Here is an 18,191-nt window from a genome sequence, read left to right as displayed (position 1 = left end):
GTCTCTCGGACCCTCCGCAGTCCTGCATTCCCCCTGCCGACCGGGTTAGGTTCGGGGACGCGAGGCCGCGGCTGGGGGTGCGCAGCTTCCGAGTCCGCGCTGGGGGCTGCGGCAGCGCAGGCCGTCGGTCGCCGGCAGGGCCGGGGAAGGGGCAGAAGGGGCTGTGGCAAAGGGGCTCCCTCCCTGCTCCTCAGACTTCAGGCCAAGACCGCCTTCTCTCTCCTCTCCACCCTGGTATTTTTGTTCCCATCCTGCTCCTGTTACACAGAGAAGGCGGGCAATGAGGACCAGAGCTCCAATGCCGCTGACTTCTCAGTTGCCCTCTAATCACCCTGGCGCACATACACAGGCTCCCTGGTTGCTTCCCAAGGGCTTGGGTGCCTCCCAGCCCCACCCTGCTCCCCGCACCAAAGCCTGTCCACTCCAGCCACCTCCTTGGGAGCTTGGTAGGCCGGCGCTCTGGGCAGTGCTGCCTCAGCAATCTAGCAAGCTGCAAGCTCAGCTGTGTGGGGAGGGGGAGGTCAAGGCTCGGCAGGTCTGTACCTCCCTCCTCCCAGCCCAAGGGACCTCCAATGTTGTCACCCCGAGTCTGAGCCATAGAGATCCAAATACCAGCAAAGAAGACGGATTTCACACCTGACCTGGCCCCTCAGTTCCAGGCCAGCCGGAGCCCTGCCCCTTCCCGCCTTGCTTCACCCTGTGCAGGACTCAGGACTAATAACACAGGTTGGCTGTCGGTTGGGTTGGGGGCATCAGCAGAACAGAGCCGGGAGAGAAAGAACTCGGGGCCCTTGCTAGCCTCCTTCCATCCCTCCATCTCAACTTGGCCCAAAGAAACTGTGTTCCCAGACTGTGGGAGTGGGGCAGATGGAAGAGGAAGGGTTGATTGCTGCCCTCCAGCTCAGTGTGAGGCAGGTACAACAGAGGGGGTGGTGCCCATCAGACAGTGAAGCCAACATTCCAGGCTTATTCATCAGAGTTTGGTGCCACCTGGGCATTTCTTGCCAGCCTGAGAGTCAAGCCTCCTGCTTATCCCTGTACCCAAGCTACTCAGTGACCCTCTCCTAGTGGGTCCCCCTCCTCTCTGGGTCCCTAGGTTATGCCACCACATAGGGCCTGCCCATCACCTCCTTTGGTGCCATCTCTGGTAGGACCCTGCCATGGCAGCTCTGCCATCTGAGTCAGCTTGTGCCATGTCCACCACCACCCACTGTCAGCTGCCTCCCGCCCTTTCAGGAGATGCTGTGGGGAACTGAGGAAAGAAGGAGGCTCCAGGGTGTGGGGAGGAAACAAGCAGGTCAGCCATGTCTCTGGGAAGGGGTTCAGAGAATGGACCTGGTGGTCCAGGCTCCAAGCCAGATGAGCTCCGGGTGCTTTGGGAGGGAATAAGCTCCAGGCTGGACAGCTTACCAGGGTACATGGTAGCTTCTCCCTGTGCCAGGGAATTGGACCCGGGGACATGGGGGGACCAGAAAGATAGCTGGTGGGGATTCAGGACAAGGTCCTCTCTGGGAACTAGGAGTCTCAGGTACAGGAATACCTGGCCTGGTGAAGCCCAAATGAGGTTTGGGGAGCCAAGCCAGATGTCTCTGGAGTGGGCGGTCAGCAAGCCATTTGGCAGAGATGCCCCAATCCTGCCCTGCAGCCACAGCCCTTGACATCTGCCAACCACCCCAGGTGGCATGTTATTCCTTCACACTTGCCCACCCTCCTAGGATCTGGGGCCCACAGCTGAGCCAGGAAGTTGGCGGGCAGAATTGGGGCTGCCCTGGTGCTGGGGAACATTCTGTTCCTGAGGCCTCTGGTACCCTGCAGAGGTGGCTCTTGGCACTGAGACCAGGGGGTACCAGGAAAGGGCACAGCTTGGAGAGTAAAAAGACTTGAAATCTCATCTCTTGAGGATTACTATGGAAATAATGGCCTTGGGGATGGCAGAAACATGATTGATGTCTTTAAATATTCAAAGGGCTGATGTGTATGAGAGGGAGTGGCCCTCTCTGGAGCCAAGGGAGGAATAAGGACTGAACGGCAAAAACCACAGGGAGGTACGTTTCAGCTATATATAGGGAAGCACTTTCCAGTGATTGCAGCTGCCCAAAGATGGAATGACTGTCCCGAGAGAGGGTGTGCTTCCCACCTCAGGGGCAGGGGCTGATCAAAGGATTCAGACAAGGATTCAGAGGCATGTGGCCAGAGCATCATAGGGCACTGGGGTGGGGACTGCTCCAGGCAGCCAGTATTTTGGGTCCCCTCTAACCTAAATCCCATGGTTGGAATTCCTGGCAGAGGGGCTGTGGCACAGCTGAGAGGCAAGGGTGAGGGCCCAGAGCAGCAGGATGCTCCTGGTCCATTGGGCCCAGCAGCCAGAGCCACTGGTTCAAATCCTGGCTCTGCTCCGTACCAGCTGGCTCATAGATAAGGGATTTAACCTAAGAGCCTGGGTTCCTCACCTGAAAAGTAGGACAAAAGTCCTCACCACCTCAGAGGGTAGCATCAAGCTTAATGAGATGCTGCATATAAAATGCTAGCTCAGTTCCAGTTCTCTGACAATGACAGCCCCTCATAGATAAGTTTTTGGGGTTTTTTGGGGGGAAGGGAGGAACCTAGAACCTTGTATGGCTGACAAAGCATCCAGTGTTGTCCCTTCCCTCTTGGATATGGGAAAACTGAAGCTTAGAGAGAGGAAGCCAAGTGATTTGCCTTCAGACAGCAGGTTTTGTTTTGTCCCCACACCCAGCACATCCCCCCAGAGACCCCATGTGCTCTGTGCCCAGGTCCCTGGGCAGAACAGAGGGCAGTTCACCTGCCTCTTGGGGCTCATCAGAGCCAAGCCTGGCCCTGGATGGCCCACAGCTTGATCCTGGATGGTATTTGTATTCTAATTATTGTCTCTCCAGCCCTCCACCTCTGCTCCCATGCCCTGGCACCTGGGGCCTGGGGTCTTGCTCCTCACATCCTCACAGCTACACAAAGAAGCCCACAGCACTGTCCAGGAAGCTGAGTCTGGAAGGAGCTGAGCAAGTCAGCTACCAGACACCCCGGGGCTCTGGCATCCCAGCTGGCACACCAGAGCCTGCCTGGTGCCCAAACATCCCCATCTCTGCTTCCCCCTCTGTCTTGCTGCCTGCTGGCCTCCTGGAGGCTGGAGGGGCCACCACACCCACACCCTCGGCACAGTTGCCAGGCAGCGAGCCAGCCATGGCACATGGGCTGCCCGGCGTGCCAGCTGGGAACCCTAGCCAAGTCTCTGCCTGAAGCCCAGCCTGTGGCCCCCTTTTTCTATCACTGGTAGAAAGGAGTGGGCAGGGTAAGGTGGCTCTCAATGGGAGGGGAGAGGCACAGGGCTCTGGGTAGAGAGGTTTCCAGACCTTTCTGTGGGTAGACTCAATAGGGTGTGTTTGGGTGAGCAGTGGAAACAGCTGTGGCCTCACTGCAGAGCCAACCCTGTGCCCCAGAGCACGGGCTCCAGGTAGGAGTCCCGCCACTTACTCACCTGAGGCTCATTGACTGAGGCCTGGTGTGGGGATCTGAAGTGACTGCCTGCCTCCAACGGGCTCACAGTCTCCTGGGGTAGAAGTGAGTGACACCAGTACCCGATTGGAGCTGTGGTGGCAATCGAGGCTGGGTGCAGCGGGCACCAGAGGAGAGGTGGATCCATGGGACGGATTTCCTGGAGGAAAAGTGACAGCTTCCCAGAGGAGGAGGTGCCGTTGGAAGGATATTGGCAAGATAACCAGGGTATTAACTGGGTAAGGCAGAGAAGAGGAGGAGCACGTCAAGAGCCCAGAGGCAGAAAAGCATGGATGAGTTTGAGAATCCTCCTATCTGAGCTGTGGGAGGAAAGCAGGGGCTGGGAGGACAGGTGTGGCCAAGTTGCAGGGAGAGTCTCATGGCTGGGGCAAGGGCCTTGGACTGTGTCCTGAGGAGCCATGAAAGGTTTTTTAACAGGGTCAGGGATTATCTCCCTGGCAGCTATATGGAGGGTGGTTGGGGACAGGCCTGGTGGAGGCAGTAGCTGGGCATGGAGCTGTGGCCCTGAACCAGGCTGGGGGCATCAGGGCCTGAGCTAAGTAAGGCAGGGCTGTGGCAGTGATGTGGTGACTGCGGGGAAGGGGCTGGAGAGGTGTTTTGGAGGGAGAATCAGCCCTAAAGATGAGGGTCCAGGATGACCATGCCCCAGGCCCATTCAGCCCGTTCAAGAACACAAGGTGGAAAACTGAGGGCCTGGTGTGTTTTGCTTGGCTGCAAAGTGTTATTTTTTTTCCTTGAGTAAATGGTACACCCCATACAATGAAATTCTTTGCAGCCATAAAACAAAATGATGAAACTTTATGTGTTGATATGGAATGATTTACAAGATTTCCTGTTAAGTGAAAAAAGCCAGATGTAGGAAAAATAGTACACTACCATTTCTGCAAAGAAAAAGGACATAAAAACTCTTAAATTAAAAAAAAGGACTAGTGACAATGTGCTTATAATCGCATGGTAGATCAGGATATCAGTGATACTTTATATTCTGCTTCATGGCCCACTAAGCAGCATATGTTTTCATAATTATGTCTTTTCCAACTAGAAAAAAGAGTCAAAACTCAATTTCCAAGAGGAAGAAGAAATATATATATGTGTGTGTGTATATACACATAACACACACACTACACAACCCTTTTGTTAATTGATATGACTATAGGGATGCCATATTTATTAACGTACATGAAAGATATATCAAACTAGATTTAACCAACATTTATTTAGCAGCAACTACATGCCAGTTGTTTAGTAAGCTACCTTTGTGCAGTTTGGGAAAAAATGGCATTTTTTTTTTTTTGTCTTTCTCAGAAACTTTGGATCCTGAGGAAGGAAGGCTTATCAAAGGCATCTGATATGCCTTTCTCCTGCTCTCAAATCCCTGTATCCTCAAATCCCAGGTCCAAAGAGAGGTAAACATTAGAGAAAGGCAGTTTCAACACAGAAAAGTCTCTCATCCAAATGCCAGGAACTTGAGTCCCTCCCGCTGCTCGCGCGCCAGCCCACAGCTGGCGGGGCAGCCTGGCGCCCTGCGGGGAAGCGGAGCCAGCAGAGGCGCTTAGGTCGCGCGGGGGGCGGAGGCGGCGAGGGCGACTGGTTACGTTCGCGTTTGGTGCCTCAATAATGAACTGATTGTTGGATCCGCTCCGCAGGGCATCGCGCGTTGGTGTCGCCGGCCTGGGCTTCCCCTTCCCCTCCGCGTCTTTCCCATGTCCTCCACCCCCTCACGGAGTCTCGCTTACCCCGAGAGGCCCGGAGCCCGAGGACTCGGCGGCTGAGGTCGCGGGCCCGGGCGCAGGGGAGGCCGCCGACCCAAGCCGGCCCCCCGCGCCCCGCTAAGCCCGCACGTCCGCCCGTAAGAAAGGGGCGGCGGGCGGGTCAGGATGTGGAAGGGAGGACGGGACCGGCCAGGCGGAGGGCGGGCGCGACGCGGCACCCAGGCGTCGGCCCAGCGGCCCGGCGAAGGCCAGGGCGATTCTGGGAGCGCCGGTGGCGGCGGCCGCGCCCGGCGCGCGGGGGCCGCGTGAGCGGCGAGCACAGGCCGACGGCCGGGCCGCGAGGGAAGAGCCGCGAGTGGCGAGCACTTACCCGGCGCGTGGCTCTTGCCCGGACCGCGGCTCTCAGCACGTGGGCAGCGGCGGCTCGGGCGAGCCTGGGAGGGCGCGGGGCGGGTCGGCGGGAAGTCTGAGGCGGGAAGAGAGACTCCGGGACCGGCTTGGAGGCCCTAGAGGGGCCGCAGTCCCAGGAGGGAGGCTGATTGGAGCGAAGCTGCACTGGGTGGGTGAGCGAGGAACATGGTTCCCAAACCCTTTCCGAGTACAGCTTGAGAAATTTAGCAGGAGCAAAGCGACTCCTAAAAGAGGATAGAAGAGGATTGAAGGGGTTTAACAATTTAGGGAACAGTCTGAAGAGCAGAAATAATTTGCAGCTCCTACAAGTGTGTTGTGCTATTTCAAGTGTGTTATGCTATTTCATTGAACTAAGTGTGTTGAAAAGTAAAATAATTTGCTTATAGCTAACGGCCAAATTCCGCTTCTGTGAACGGTGCTTGCTTACTCAAATGCTTGGTAAACAAGGCCCAGGCCCTGGGGGGGTGACTAGAAGCGGTGCTTGCTTACTCAAATGCTTGGTAAACAAGGCCCAGGCCCTGGGGGGGGGTGACTACAAACAACTTACTGATAAAGGGGCCGAGGCATGATCAGCACATAAACAGCCTAACAGCCAGGACAACGTTCCTAATCGCACGTAGACCGCTTGTGCAGGGGGTGTGTGTGTGTGGGTTTGGGCAATCAATATTGGACAATCTTTTGTAACAAGCTATAGCAAAAGTATAAAAGGGCATATGTCCCATTGAGCGGGGTCCTAGTTCGTAAAGAGACCACTGCGTTGGTGCTCTGGGACTTGGACCCTGGCTCGAGCCAGCCAATAAACTCCTTTGCCTTTTGCAGCCTTGGACTCTGCCATTCTGTTCCTGGGGCGGAACGGGGAACCGGTTCTAACAAGTCGTTGGTGAGACGCTTGAGAGACAGGAGAGAGCTGCGTGCGCTCGGAGCTTCAGAACTTAAGGTTGTGAAAAGGGCCTCAGACAGAGGACTTACTTGGATTGGGGAGATGAGAGGGGTAGGAAGTTAAAATGTACAGAGAAAGCCATTTTGAGGAGCGAAAGGACGGTGAAAAGGCCAAGAAGGAAAACAGGAGTGAACTTTCTTAACGAAGGCTTTTGGGAAAGAGGCAGTTTGTTAGAGTACTTAGATTTTAAGAGTGAATTATTTAATAGCAAAGCTCTCTGACTAGATTTTAAATTGATATTTAACATTAGGAATAAATGTTGAGTGGAATGGTTACTTTTTAGACAACCTGTTCTTGCAGAGAATCTATCGGACTGTAGTCTGGAGAATTAAAATCCTGATCCAGACGCAGTTTGCTATGATTGAGTTGGTAACAGCCTATTGGCCCCCTCCCCCCACGCCCTTTTTGTGTGTGTGTGTGGAATGGAAATAGTCGTAGGAGTGAATTCTCTTTGCTGAGGTCGGAGGACAGCTCTGCTCTCAGTTGGCTGTCTGGGTACTTTCTGGCTGGGGAAGGATCTGAGTCTCCTTCCCCGGCTTCTTCCTCTCCCTCCCCTGCCAGAGATGTCCGCGTTTATTCGTGGATGGCTTGTAGGTGACTCTGCAGTGTTGTGTTGAAATCTTGAAAGGTGGATATGCTGTGTCCTGGTTCATTATTTTTGCCCCAAACCGTTTACTTAAAAAATCAGATGTAGCGTATATTGTATTACCTTTTTTATTTCTTCACGGAATCTTTGCAAGTGCGAACTGGATAAGTAGTATTTAAATTTTATCACTCCATTTTCAATTTACCTGTGAAAGAACACGTTTATTTTGACCCATGCATTTTTGTTAAGATGATATGATACCTTTTATTCTCCTGTTCCTCTCATCTGAGCATTTTCAAAACTTTCTCTCACTTGAATTGTTAGAACCAGTTCCCCATTCTGCCCCAGGAACAGAATGGCAGAGTCCAAGGCTGCAAAAGGCAAAGGAGTTTATTGGCTGGCTCGAGCCAGGGTCCAAGTCCCAGAGCACCAACGCAGTGGTCTCTTTACGAACTAGGACCCCGCTCAATGGGACATATGTCCTTTTATACTTTTGCTACAGCTTGTTACAAAAGATTGTCCAATATTGATTGCCCAAACACACACACACATACACACACACACACACACACACACACACACACACCCTGCACAAGCTGTTTACGTGCAATTAGGAATGTTGCCCTGGCTGTTAGGCTGTTTATGTGCTGATCATGCCTCGGCCCCTTTATCAGTAAGTTACTTGCAGTCACCCCCACAGGGCCTGGGCCTTGTTTACCAAGCATTTGAGCAAGCAACCACCATTCACAGAAGCGGAATTTGGCCATTAGCTATAAGCAAATTATTTTACTTTTCAACACACTTAGTTCAATGAAATAGCATAACACACTTGAAATAGCACAACACACTTGTAGGGGCTGCAAATTATTTCTGCTCTTCATTCCCCCCTTTTTCTTGTTTATACGAGCACTTCTGCTCCTATTTGGCTTATGGGCCTTTTATGTCCCTCATCTTTAAGTTCTGGTACTGTTGTCACAAAACCATCAATTGTATACTGTTAGCCTGTTCTTTACAAAGGCAACCAGCTTATTTAGGATACATGGCCCGAAAGTGAGAATGAGCAGGATTACAATTAGGGGTCCTAGTATAGCGGAAAGCAAAGTAGTTAGCCAAGGGGAGCTATTGAACCATGACTCAAACCATCCTTTTCTTTGTTCACGCTCACGCTTTCGCTTTGCTAGTCCCTCTCTGACTTTAGCCATAGTATTTCTAACTACTCCAGTGTGGTCAGCGTAAAAGCAGCACTCTTTTCCAAGGGCTGCACATAGCCCTCCCTGTTGGAGGAATATAAGGGCCAGTCTCCTCCGGTTTTGCAGCATCACCTCAGACAGTGAGCTTAGGGACCTTTCTAAAAGGGAGATGGATTTTTTTAATTCTGGTTATGTCTTCATCTACGGCAGCCCTTAGATGGTCAAATCCTTTATGTTGCATGGCTAAGGCTGAGATGCCTGTCCCTGCTCCTATTATAAACTTCATGGGTTTCTAAGTTAGTGATTTCCCAGGTGAGGTTATAAGGCACATGGGGATTTGGATCAGTCACTAGCGTTCCCACAAGAGTCACAATTATAACAGTCACCACAAGCATCTTTGTTCCAGGTACTTTTATCACTGGGCCACACGAGTCAGTCTGGTCTTCAGAGGATTTGTTGGGTCCACCGAGGCCTTTCACTGGTCGCGCTGCTGCTCTTGTTCGCCCTCGCTGGCAGGTCTCACGTGAGAGTGGTGTATCCAGGTTGCCACACCATCAACCTTTAGGGCAGTGGGGGTGACAAGAATAATCTGAAAAGGTCCCTTCCACCTGGGCTCTAGGGTTTTGTTATTATGCCTTTTTACCAATACCCAGTCTCCTGGCTGGTAGAGGTGCCCTGTATCCTCTCTCTTCCCCTGTTGGGTTGTCTCGTAAAAAGCTCGGAGCGCAGGCCAAATCTGGCCCTGAACTTGCTGTAGAGCCTGTACAGCCTGTAGCACCTCTCTTGGGGCTTCAGGCACAGCCCCAAAAGTTATTTTTGGCACTACTGGTGGAGGAGCACCATACACAATCTCAAAGGGGGTTAGGCCTAAATGATAGGGGGTGTTCTGTGCTCGGAACAGGGCGAAGGGAAGGAGGGTCACCCAGTCTCTGCCAGTCTCCAGGACCAATTTAGTCAAAGTCTCCATCAGGGTTCTGTTTATTCTTTCTACCTGCCCTGAGCTCTGGGGATTATATGCACAATGTAATTTTCAATCTGTCCCCAGCGCCCGGGCTAGTCCCTGACTAACTTGACTTGTGAAGGCTGGTCCATTGTCAGACCCTATGTTCTCTGGCAGCCCATACCTGGGAACTATTTTTTCTAATATTTTTTTTGCCACTATTAAAGCAGTTTCTCCTTTAGTAGGAAAGGCCTCTACCCACCCTGAGAAGGTGTCTACCATGACCAGTAAGTATTTGTACCCATATTTCCCTGGTCTTATCTCTGTAAAATCTATTTCCCAAAACAACCCAGGTTGCCTCCCCTGTTCCCTGGTACCTGTATGGGTCCCTCTGACCTCCCCCGGCTGCACAACCTGGCAGACACGGCAGTTTTTGACAATGTCCTCTGCCATTTTCTCTTGTGATTTGAATCTGAGTTGTGCCATGGCCAGCAGCTGTAACATCTTCTTTTTGCCAAGATGCGTTGTCTGGTGCAAGTGCCCTAGTAGGTGATTCCCTAAGGTCTCAGGGACTATCAGGTGATGTTCTCCGTCTTGGAACCAGCCATCCTTGTTCAGCGTCACCTGCAGCTTCTCTGTGGCCCACCTTATGTCCGTGCTGGAATAGTCCGGTTGGGGGGGCATCTTCCCCATCCCAGGCAGCGGCAAGCTCAGATGCAGAACATCGGTTAGTACCGGCCCTTCCGCAGCCCTTTTTGCCTCAGCGTCCACGGCCCGGTTGCCCCTGGCCTCAAGGGAGTCCCCCCTCTGGTGTCCCGGGGTATGGACTACAGCCACTGCCTTGGGTAACAGGATGGCTTCTAGTAGTTGGAGTATCTCTGGCTTGTGCTTAATCTCTTTGCCTTCAGCTGTAACGAAGCCCCTTTCTCTATAGAGGGCTCCGTGTATATGCACTGTCCCGAAGGCATAGCGGCTGTCAGTATACACCGTCAGCCTCTTCCCCTGGGCCCGGCAAAGGGCTTCTGTCAATGCGACCAGTTCAGCCTTCTGGGCCGAGGTGCCCTGTGGAAGGCGCGTGGCCCAGATAAGCCTGCCTTGTTCATCTACTATGGCCGCCCCTGTGTACCTGTGTCTGTCCCGGACGAAGCTGCTCCCATCCGTGAACTAGGTCAGGTCGCTGTTCGCGAGGGGACGGTCTTGCAGGTCACTCCGGACTATCTGGGTCTCGGCCAGGATCTCAAGGCAGCTATGTTCAGGCATTGTTGGCACCAGATCTGGCAGAAGCGTGGCTGGGTTCAGGATGGCAGGAGTCCAGAACTCGATGCGAGGGGCGTCTAACAGAAGTCCCTGGTAGTGAGTCAGCCTCGCGTTTGTGATCCATCACCCCGGCGGCTGCTTCAAGATCCCCTCTATGGCGTGAGGGGTGGTGATGTGCAGACGCTGGCCCAGGGTGAGCTTGTTGGCGTCTTTGACCAGCAAAGTGGTAGCTGCAAAGATGCGCAGGCACGCTGGCCATCCTGCTGCTACTGGGTCTAGCTTTTTGGACAGGTACGCTACCGGGCGCCTCCAAGGTCCTAGTGTCTGCGTGAGCACCCCCTTGGCTATTCCCTTTCTCTCATCTATAAACAGGTGGAACTCCTTTGTGAGGTCAGGGAGTGCCAAGGCCGGGGCCTGTAACATAGCTCTTTTTAGGGCCCGGAAGGCGTCTTCCATTTGCATAGTCCATTTCCATGTCTGGCCCACTTTACAACCTTCATATAAGGGCCGAGCTTTTTCTGCAAAACCTGGGATCCAGAGACGGCAGTACCCTACTGACCCCCGGAATTCTTGCACTTTTTGACATGAAGTTGGGGTGGGAATCCCTAACACAGTCTGTTTCATTGCCTCAGTCAGCCATCGCTGACCTCCTTTTATTTTATATCCTAGATAAGTGACTTCTTCTTTGCAGATCTGGGCCTTTTTAGCACTGGCCTGGTATCCCTGTTCACCTAGCACCCTAAGCAGGTCCTTAGTGCCCTCCAAGCAGGTCTGTGGGGTTGGGGCAGCTAGTAGCAGATCATCTACATAGTGTAGCAAAGTCACTTTTGGGTGGTTGGCATGGTATTCACCCAAATCATCATGAAGGGCCTCATTGAACAAGGTGGGTGAGTTCTTAAACCCTTGAGGCAGCCTTGTCCAGGTCAGTTGCCCCTGAATTCCCCTTTCCTTATCTTGCCATTCAAAGGCAAATATTTCCTGGCTGCGCGGGGCTACTGCCAAACTGAAGAAAGTGTCCTTTAAATCCAGGACAGTATACCAGGTTTGTGTCAGGGGAAGGGTGCTTAGCAGGGTATAAGGGTTGGGAACCGTAGGGTGGATGTCTAGGACCCGCGCGTTGACCTCCCTGAGGTCCTGCACAGGCCGATAATCTTTTCCACCTGGTTTCCTTACTGGCAACAACGGAGTGTTCCAAGCTGACTGGCACTTTCGGAGGATTCCAGCATCTAGAAGCCTTCGAATGTGGGGCGTTATGCCCGTCTTGGCCTCTTGGAGCATAGGATATTGCCTGACCCGGGCTGGTTCAGCTCCTGGTTTCAGTTCAATATAGAGAGGCAGCCGATCCTTTGCTCATCCTGCTCCCCCTGTCTAAGCCCAGGCTTCAGGAAACTCGTGAAGCCAGTAGCCCATTTCCCCTTCCTGATTGATCTTCATGGGCTGATACAGTCTGTACTCATCTGCCTGAGCCAAGGTCAGGATTTGAGTAACCCGGGGGCTACTGATAAGATTGCCTTTATTATCAGTTATTATTATTCTTTCTTCTTCAAAGTAGATACGGACCTTTAATTTTGTGAGTATGTCCCTTCCTAATAATGGGGTGGGGCATTCTGGAATGACCATAAAAGCATGACTCACTTGCCCCAAGCTCAAATCTAACTTTCGTTGAGTGGTCCATTTGTAGGGCTTAGTTCCAGTTGCCCTCTGTACTCAGCTAGTCCTATTGCATAGCTTTCCAGTAGTTTTGGTAATCACCGAGTATTCTGCCCCCATGTCCACCAGGAAGCTAACTGGGTTCCCCTCCACTTGCAAAGTTACCCTGGGCTCGGGGAGGGGCACTGAACCCCGTCTTCCCTATTCACTATCTTCTCCTTGCCCCGCTAGTAAGATTCTCTTAGGCGATGCTCTCCTCCCTGGGCACCCCCTTTTTCTTGGGACATTCTCTAGCCCAATGTCCATGCTCCTTACAGTGGGCGCACTGATCCTTGCCTAGTCTTTCCCTGTGGGGTCGTCCTTTGCCATCTGCCCCTGACTGTCCCCTTTCCATGGCTGCAAGTAGGATCTTAGCCATGTCTTTATTTGCCTTACGTGCCTCATCCATCTGCAACTTTCCATCTTCCTGTCTCATTCTTTCTAACTTTTCCTCCGGCGTCTCCCTATTATTATAGACTTTTTCTGCCACTTGCAGCAGGTCTTTCAAAGTTTTTTCACTCAGCCTTTCTATTTTCTGCACTTTACGCCTAATGTCTGGGGCTGCCTGGTTAACAAAAGCCATCATTACTGCCGCCTTGCTCTCTTCTGCATTAGGATCTATGGGAGTGTACTGTCTGAAAGCCTCCATAATCCTCTCTAGATAAGCCGCTGGACTCTCCTGGGGCCCCTGCCGAACATCTCCTACCTTAGCCAAATTGGTCGGCTTCCATGCCGCCACTTGGAGACCGGCCATCAGAGTCTGGCGGTAGACCCGGAGACGCTCCCTACCTTCAGCCTCATTGTAGTCCCAGGGCGGCCGTTCAAGGGGAAAGGTCTGGTCGATGACCCGAGGGTTGACAGTAGGCCTGCCGTCATCTCCAGGAACTAACTTTCGAGCCTCCCCCTGGATTGGCTCCCTCTCCTCCATGGTAAAGAGAACCTTAAGTAACTGTTGGCAGTCGTCCCATGTGGGCTGATGAGTGAAAAGGACAGAATCTAAAAGGTTAATTAGATCTCTTGGATTATCAGAGAAATTCGCATTTTGAGATTTCCAATTATAAAGATCACTGGTGGAGAAGGGCCAGTACTGATACTGCTCCCCGTCCACTCCCGGGGGTCCCACAGCCCTCAAGGGAAGTGCTCTCACTGGTTCAGGATCTGGAGTTCGTCCAGTCCATTGTCTAGTGCCATACGCCGGACCCCCTGTCAGAGGTCCTGTTCCCTTTTGGGCTGCGGGAGCCGCAGGAGCCACCTGAGCCACTCTGGGATTATAGGGTGGGGGTGTATGCCACTCTAAATCCATTAAATCTGGATACAGGTTAGAGTCTGGCAGTTCAGGCCCTGTGGGCTGAGGATCCTGTTCCCCACTCTTCCCCACCTCCTAGGTAACTAAGGCTTGTGTCTTCTCCCTTGATGCTGGCAGGAGGGCCCTTAGCCCAGGTGGCGGAATCTGGACCAAATCTTGCCAGACTGTAATATAGAGGACTTGGTCTGGATGGCCGTGATGGCCATAGACTATCCCTTTTACTTTTTCAATAATCTCAGCATCAAATGTTCCTTCCTGTGGCCATCCTATCCCGAAGGCCGGCCACTCTGTCTCACACAAGGTGATAAATTTCTTTTTCTTTACATCCAAGGAAAGGCTATGTGTCCTTTCCTTAACACCTTTGAAATGATCAATGAGGATAGACAGAGGTGTTGTCTGAGTCTGATCCATGCTCACAAGGGTGTTGGGGAAGGGAGTCCACTCAGGTGTCCACCTGGCTGCGTCCCTCACGGGAACTTAGGTGCGTCTTGGCTAAGGTGTACCCGTATAGAGCCCGGGCCTGGTCATTCCTTTTTAGGGGAGTGAATCACCATTATGCCGTACGACGTCGCCACAGAACCGCAGGTTAGGACCCACTCAGATTCCGTAGCTGTAGCCATGGAACCTCATACAGTCACACTTCATTCACTCAGTCAGACAGACAGACTTTACCTCTTAGAAGGGAGGGTCGATCCGGAGCCACGCTAGGACTCCCACTACGACCCAGTAGAAGAATGTAAATGCACACTTCTGTGGAGTACTCCAAGACTGGGGTGCTACAGTGTATAGACCAACACCAAACACCAGGGCTAGTGAACAGAGGAGGAAGAGCTGCACCCAGAATACTGCACCTTCGAAGACCAGGCGCGTCATAAAAGTGAAAAACACAGACGAGACGACAAAGTAACAACAATGGGGAACAAACAAAGACAAAATGACAGACAGCAGCCCCGGACTTATCCCCGCTCGGGGGGGGGCCTCCCGCAACAGACAACTTCGCCGGCTACCGTTTGGATTCCTCGTCAAACGGATCCACCTGGTTTCGCCTTTCCAAACACTGTTTCCACCTAGTGGCCCCGGACTTATCTCCCCTCTCGGGAGTGCCTCCCACTGACTACGGAGTGGCCCCGGACTTATCTCCCCTCTCGGGAGTGCCTCCCACTGACTACTGAGTGGCCCCGGACTTATCTCCCCTCACGGGAGTGCCTTCCACTGACTGGAAACAAAAAGAAGCGAAACCAACCGTGGGGGTGACGGATGTCTCCTGTCACTCCCGACCGGCGACCCACCAGCGCGTCCGCCTAAGTCTTCTGCCGGTCTCTTCCCAGGGCCCAATCACCTACACCGTACAGATTTCAAGAGTTCCAGCTACTCCTCGGATCCAGATTCTGTTCCGGGGGGTTTTGGGGTCCCGGGAGAGCCCCCAAAATGTTAGAACTGGTTCCCCGTTCGGCCCCAGGAACAGAATGGCAGAGTCCAAGGCTGCAAAAGGCAAAGGAGTTTATTGGCTGGCTCTGCTTGAGCCATGGTCCAAGTCCCAGAGCACCAATGCTGTGGTCTCTTTATGAACTAGGACCCCGCTCAATGGGACATATGTCCTTTTATACTTTTGCTACAGCTTGTTACAAAAGATTGTCCAATATTGATTGCCCAAACACACACACACACACACACACACACACACACACACACACACCCTGCACAAGCCGTTTACGTGCAATTAGGAATGTTGCCCTGGCTGTTAGGCTGTTTACATGCTGATCATGCCTCGGCCCCTTTATCAGTAAGTTACTTGCAGTCACGCCCCCCAGGGCCTGGGCCTTGTTTAGCAAGCATTTGAGCAAGCAAGCACCGTTCTCAGAAGTGGAATTTGGCCGTTAGCTATAAGCAAATTATTTTACTTTTCAACACACTTAGTTCAATGAAATAGCATAACACACTTGAAATAGCACATCACACTTGTGGGGCTGCAAATTATTTCTGCTCTTCAGAATATATGAAGTTCTTGGTGATAGGAACTAGGGCTTGATTAAAGATAACCCTTTTTCTCCCTCACTTTATTTAATGGACCAAGTTATCTAATAAGACTTCATTTTCTATTTTTGGGACATATGTATATGTTACACAGGACTATTTTGCTTTAGTAATGTATATAAATGTGGCTGTGTAGTTGTAATTAGTCTCTAAAAGGGTTATCACCCCATAAACATTTTAATTTCTTCTGTCAGAAATATAGTAACAATAGCATACTAAATTCTAGTAAGTAATCAGGAATGTAGTTAATAGAATCATAGATATTTTAAGTAAAAGACCCACTCTTTAAAAAAATTCCAGGTACTTCATATATTTACACACACACATAAACACACACACACACACACAGGGGCTGTCTGGAAAGTATCCAACCATGTAATATGAAAAATAGTATTAGCAATTAGCAATGACTGGATATTTTCCAGACATCCCTCACATATATGTTTTTATATATACACACACAATGAAACAGTGCCTTTAGTATTTGAAAGAAAGGTGGGAAGGGCAGGACAAAGAAAAAAGGACCAAAACAAATTTAAGTGACTGCTTTGAAATTGTTCTTCAGGTTCAAACAGCAAGCTGAATGAATGTCAACTTCTCTACATTAATGATTCAGTCATCTATAAGCCTCCGATAATAAAATAAATTCCTGCTTACCTGCCATGCATAAGACTGGGCCGGGCGAGGGGTTATAGTTTATAGTTCCTACATTGAGGAATCCCGGGTTATGATAACAAAGCTTCAGCCCAGTGAAGCACAAAGTATACTCAATGCTTATGTGCTCTTCACCTAACAGCTTAACATTCTTTATAAACACAGAGTTAAAGGCTACACATTGTAAAAGGCTACACAGGGTCACCAGTGTGGAGCACAGGCTCATGCACATGCTTAGAGATACCGCAGTCACTTTTCCCATTTTCTTATTTGATGAGCATCTGTGGGAAAGGCTGTCCCCTTGTGTTCATATCACCACAGCCCTGGCCCTTGTTAGAGCTAGAACAAACTGGCTGCAGATGCCTTCTATCATGCTTGATGGCATCGGAGAAGGGACTTATCCCACTGTACCTCTGCTGCAAATGAAGGCCAGTGTAAATGAGAAAGTGCCAATGCTTCTGAGTTGGCTCAAGCCCAACAAAGCCTTTCCACATCTCTCCTTAGGCTCAGCCAAGTGCAGGTGGTCCTTCTGTATCCAACCAAGATGAGGACTGTTTTTTTTTTTGTTTTTTTTTTTTACTGTTTTTCATTGTGAGACAAGATCTCTGGAGGGATGAGATTCCTGTATGTCAAATGGCCTCTGGCTGTCTGAGTGTCACCTAAAGCAATCCATGGATAGAAGGAAGTGCAAAGAGAGTAACCAAAAAAGGTGGGAAAGCCCAAGCCATGGGCACTGGAGAAAGTGAGGAAGGTTCTTGGCAAGTCAACGAAGAGAGAAGGAAAGGCCATAAGAGATCATCTGACTCAAGCTTATTTTGTATGGATACAGATTCAGGTACAGAAATTCACAAAAGTGGCCAACTTGCCAGAGATCCCACAGCTGGGAAACCTTGTGCTGCTTCTGTAAGATGCTGCCTTATTGACTAGTTTGGAATCACAATTGTGAAGGGCCTATAAATAATTTGGAAGATTAAATTGAAGCACCCATGTGAGAAACCTAACCCAGAGAGCAATGTAGAAGAAAACTTACAGAAAGCATGAAATAAATATATGTGAGTGAATGGTTAGGATATAAAATTAAGCAAAGATCTGACTTTTCAAAGCAAACACACAATAGTTCACTGCATGTAAAAAATTGCATTTTTTTTTGTCTTTTTTGTGGACTTTGGATCCTGAGGAAGGAAGGTTTATATCAAAGACATCTGATATCCCTTCCTCCTTCTCTCAACTCCCTCTATCCCCGAATCCCAAATCCAAAGAAAGGTAAAGATTAAAGAAAGGCAATTTCAACACAGGAAAATGTCTCATCCAAATGACAGAAACTTCAAAAATCAAAGTAGATTAAAGGCCACTCAGGTATATTAGAATTAATTTATGCCACTAAGACAGCAGCTGGTCTCTCCAGAAGTTTAAAAAAAGAGATCCTGGGCTTTATGAATACCCTAGAGTAAGAAGGCCAAGGGCAAAGGTCTTTGTCTCAGGGAAGACCCTCAGGCAAAAGTAGTTTTGGCTGCTGCTTGCTGCCTCCTGGCTCAGCTTGAGACAACTAGGGCTGAGGCCCACAAAAAGAGACCTCGTATGAAAATGGGAAGGGCTTCTCCCCCAAAGAGACTAGTACTTGGATAATTTTAACTGTTTATTTATTTGGTAATACTAAAGTTAAGAGGCCAGAACAACGTAATGCTGGGTTACGTTTAGCTCCCTAATGAACTTATAAACTTACACACATAAAATTATTTCTTACTATAGGACAAAATATGTATTAATGTGTGTTTCTGCATAGATATAAGTATGGAAGAATATACATTACACTGATAACACTCATAGTAATCACACCTATGAAGGTAAATTATCTAGTTTTTTCCATTTTGAATTTTACAGTAAAAGAATGTGGTCATGATTGACTTCTGTAAATGAAAGAAAGTGTCTTAACATAAACAT

Source organism: Lemur catta, chromosome 13 (genome assembly GCF_020740605.2).
Source record: "Lemur catta isolate mLemCat1 chromosome 13, mLemCat1.pri, whole genome shotgun sequence".
In the NCBI taxonomy this organism is placed as follows: Eukaryota; Metazoa; Chordata; class Mammalia; order Primates; family Lemuridae; genus Lemur; species Lemur catta.
Note: the sequence above shows the minus strand (reverse complement) of the source record.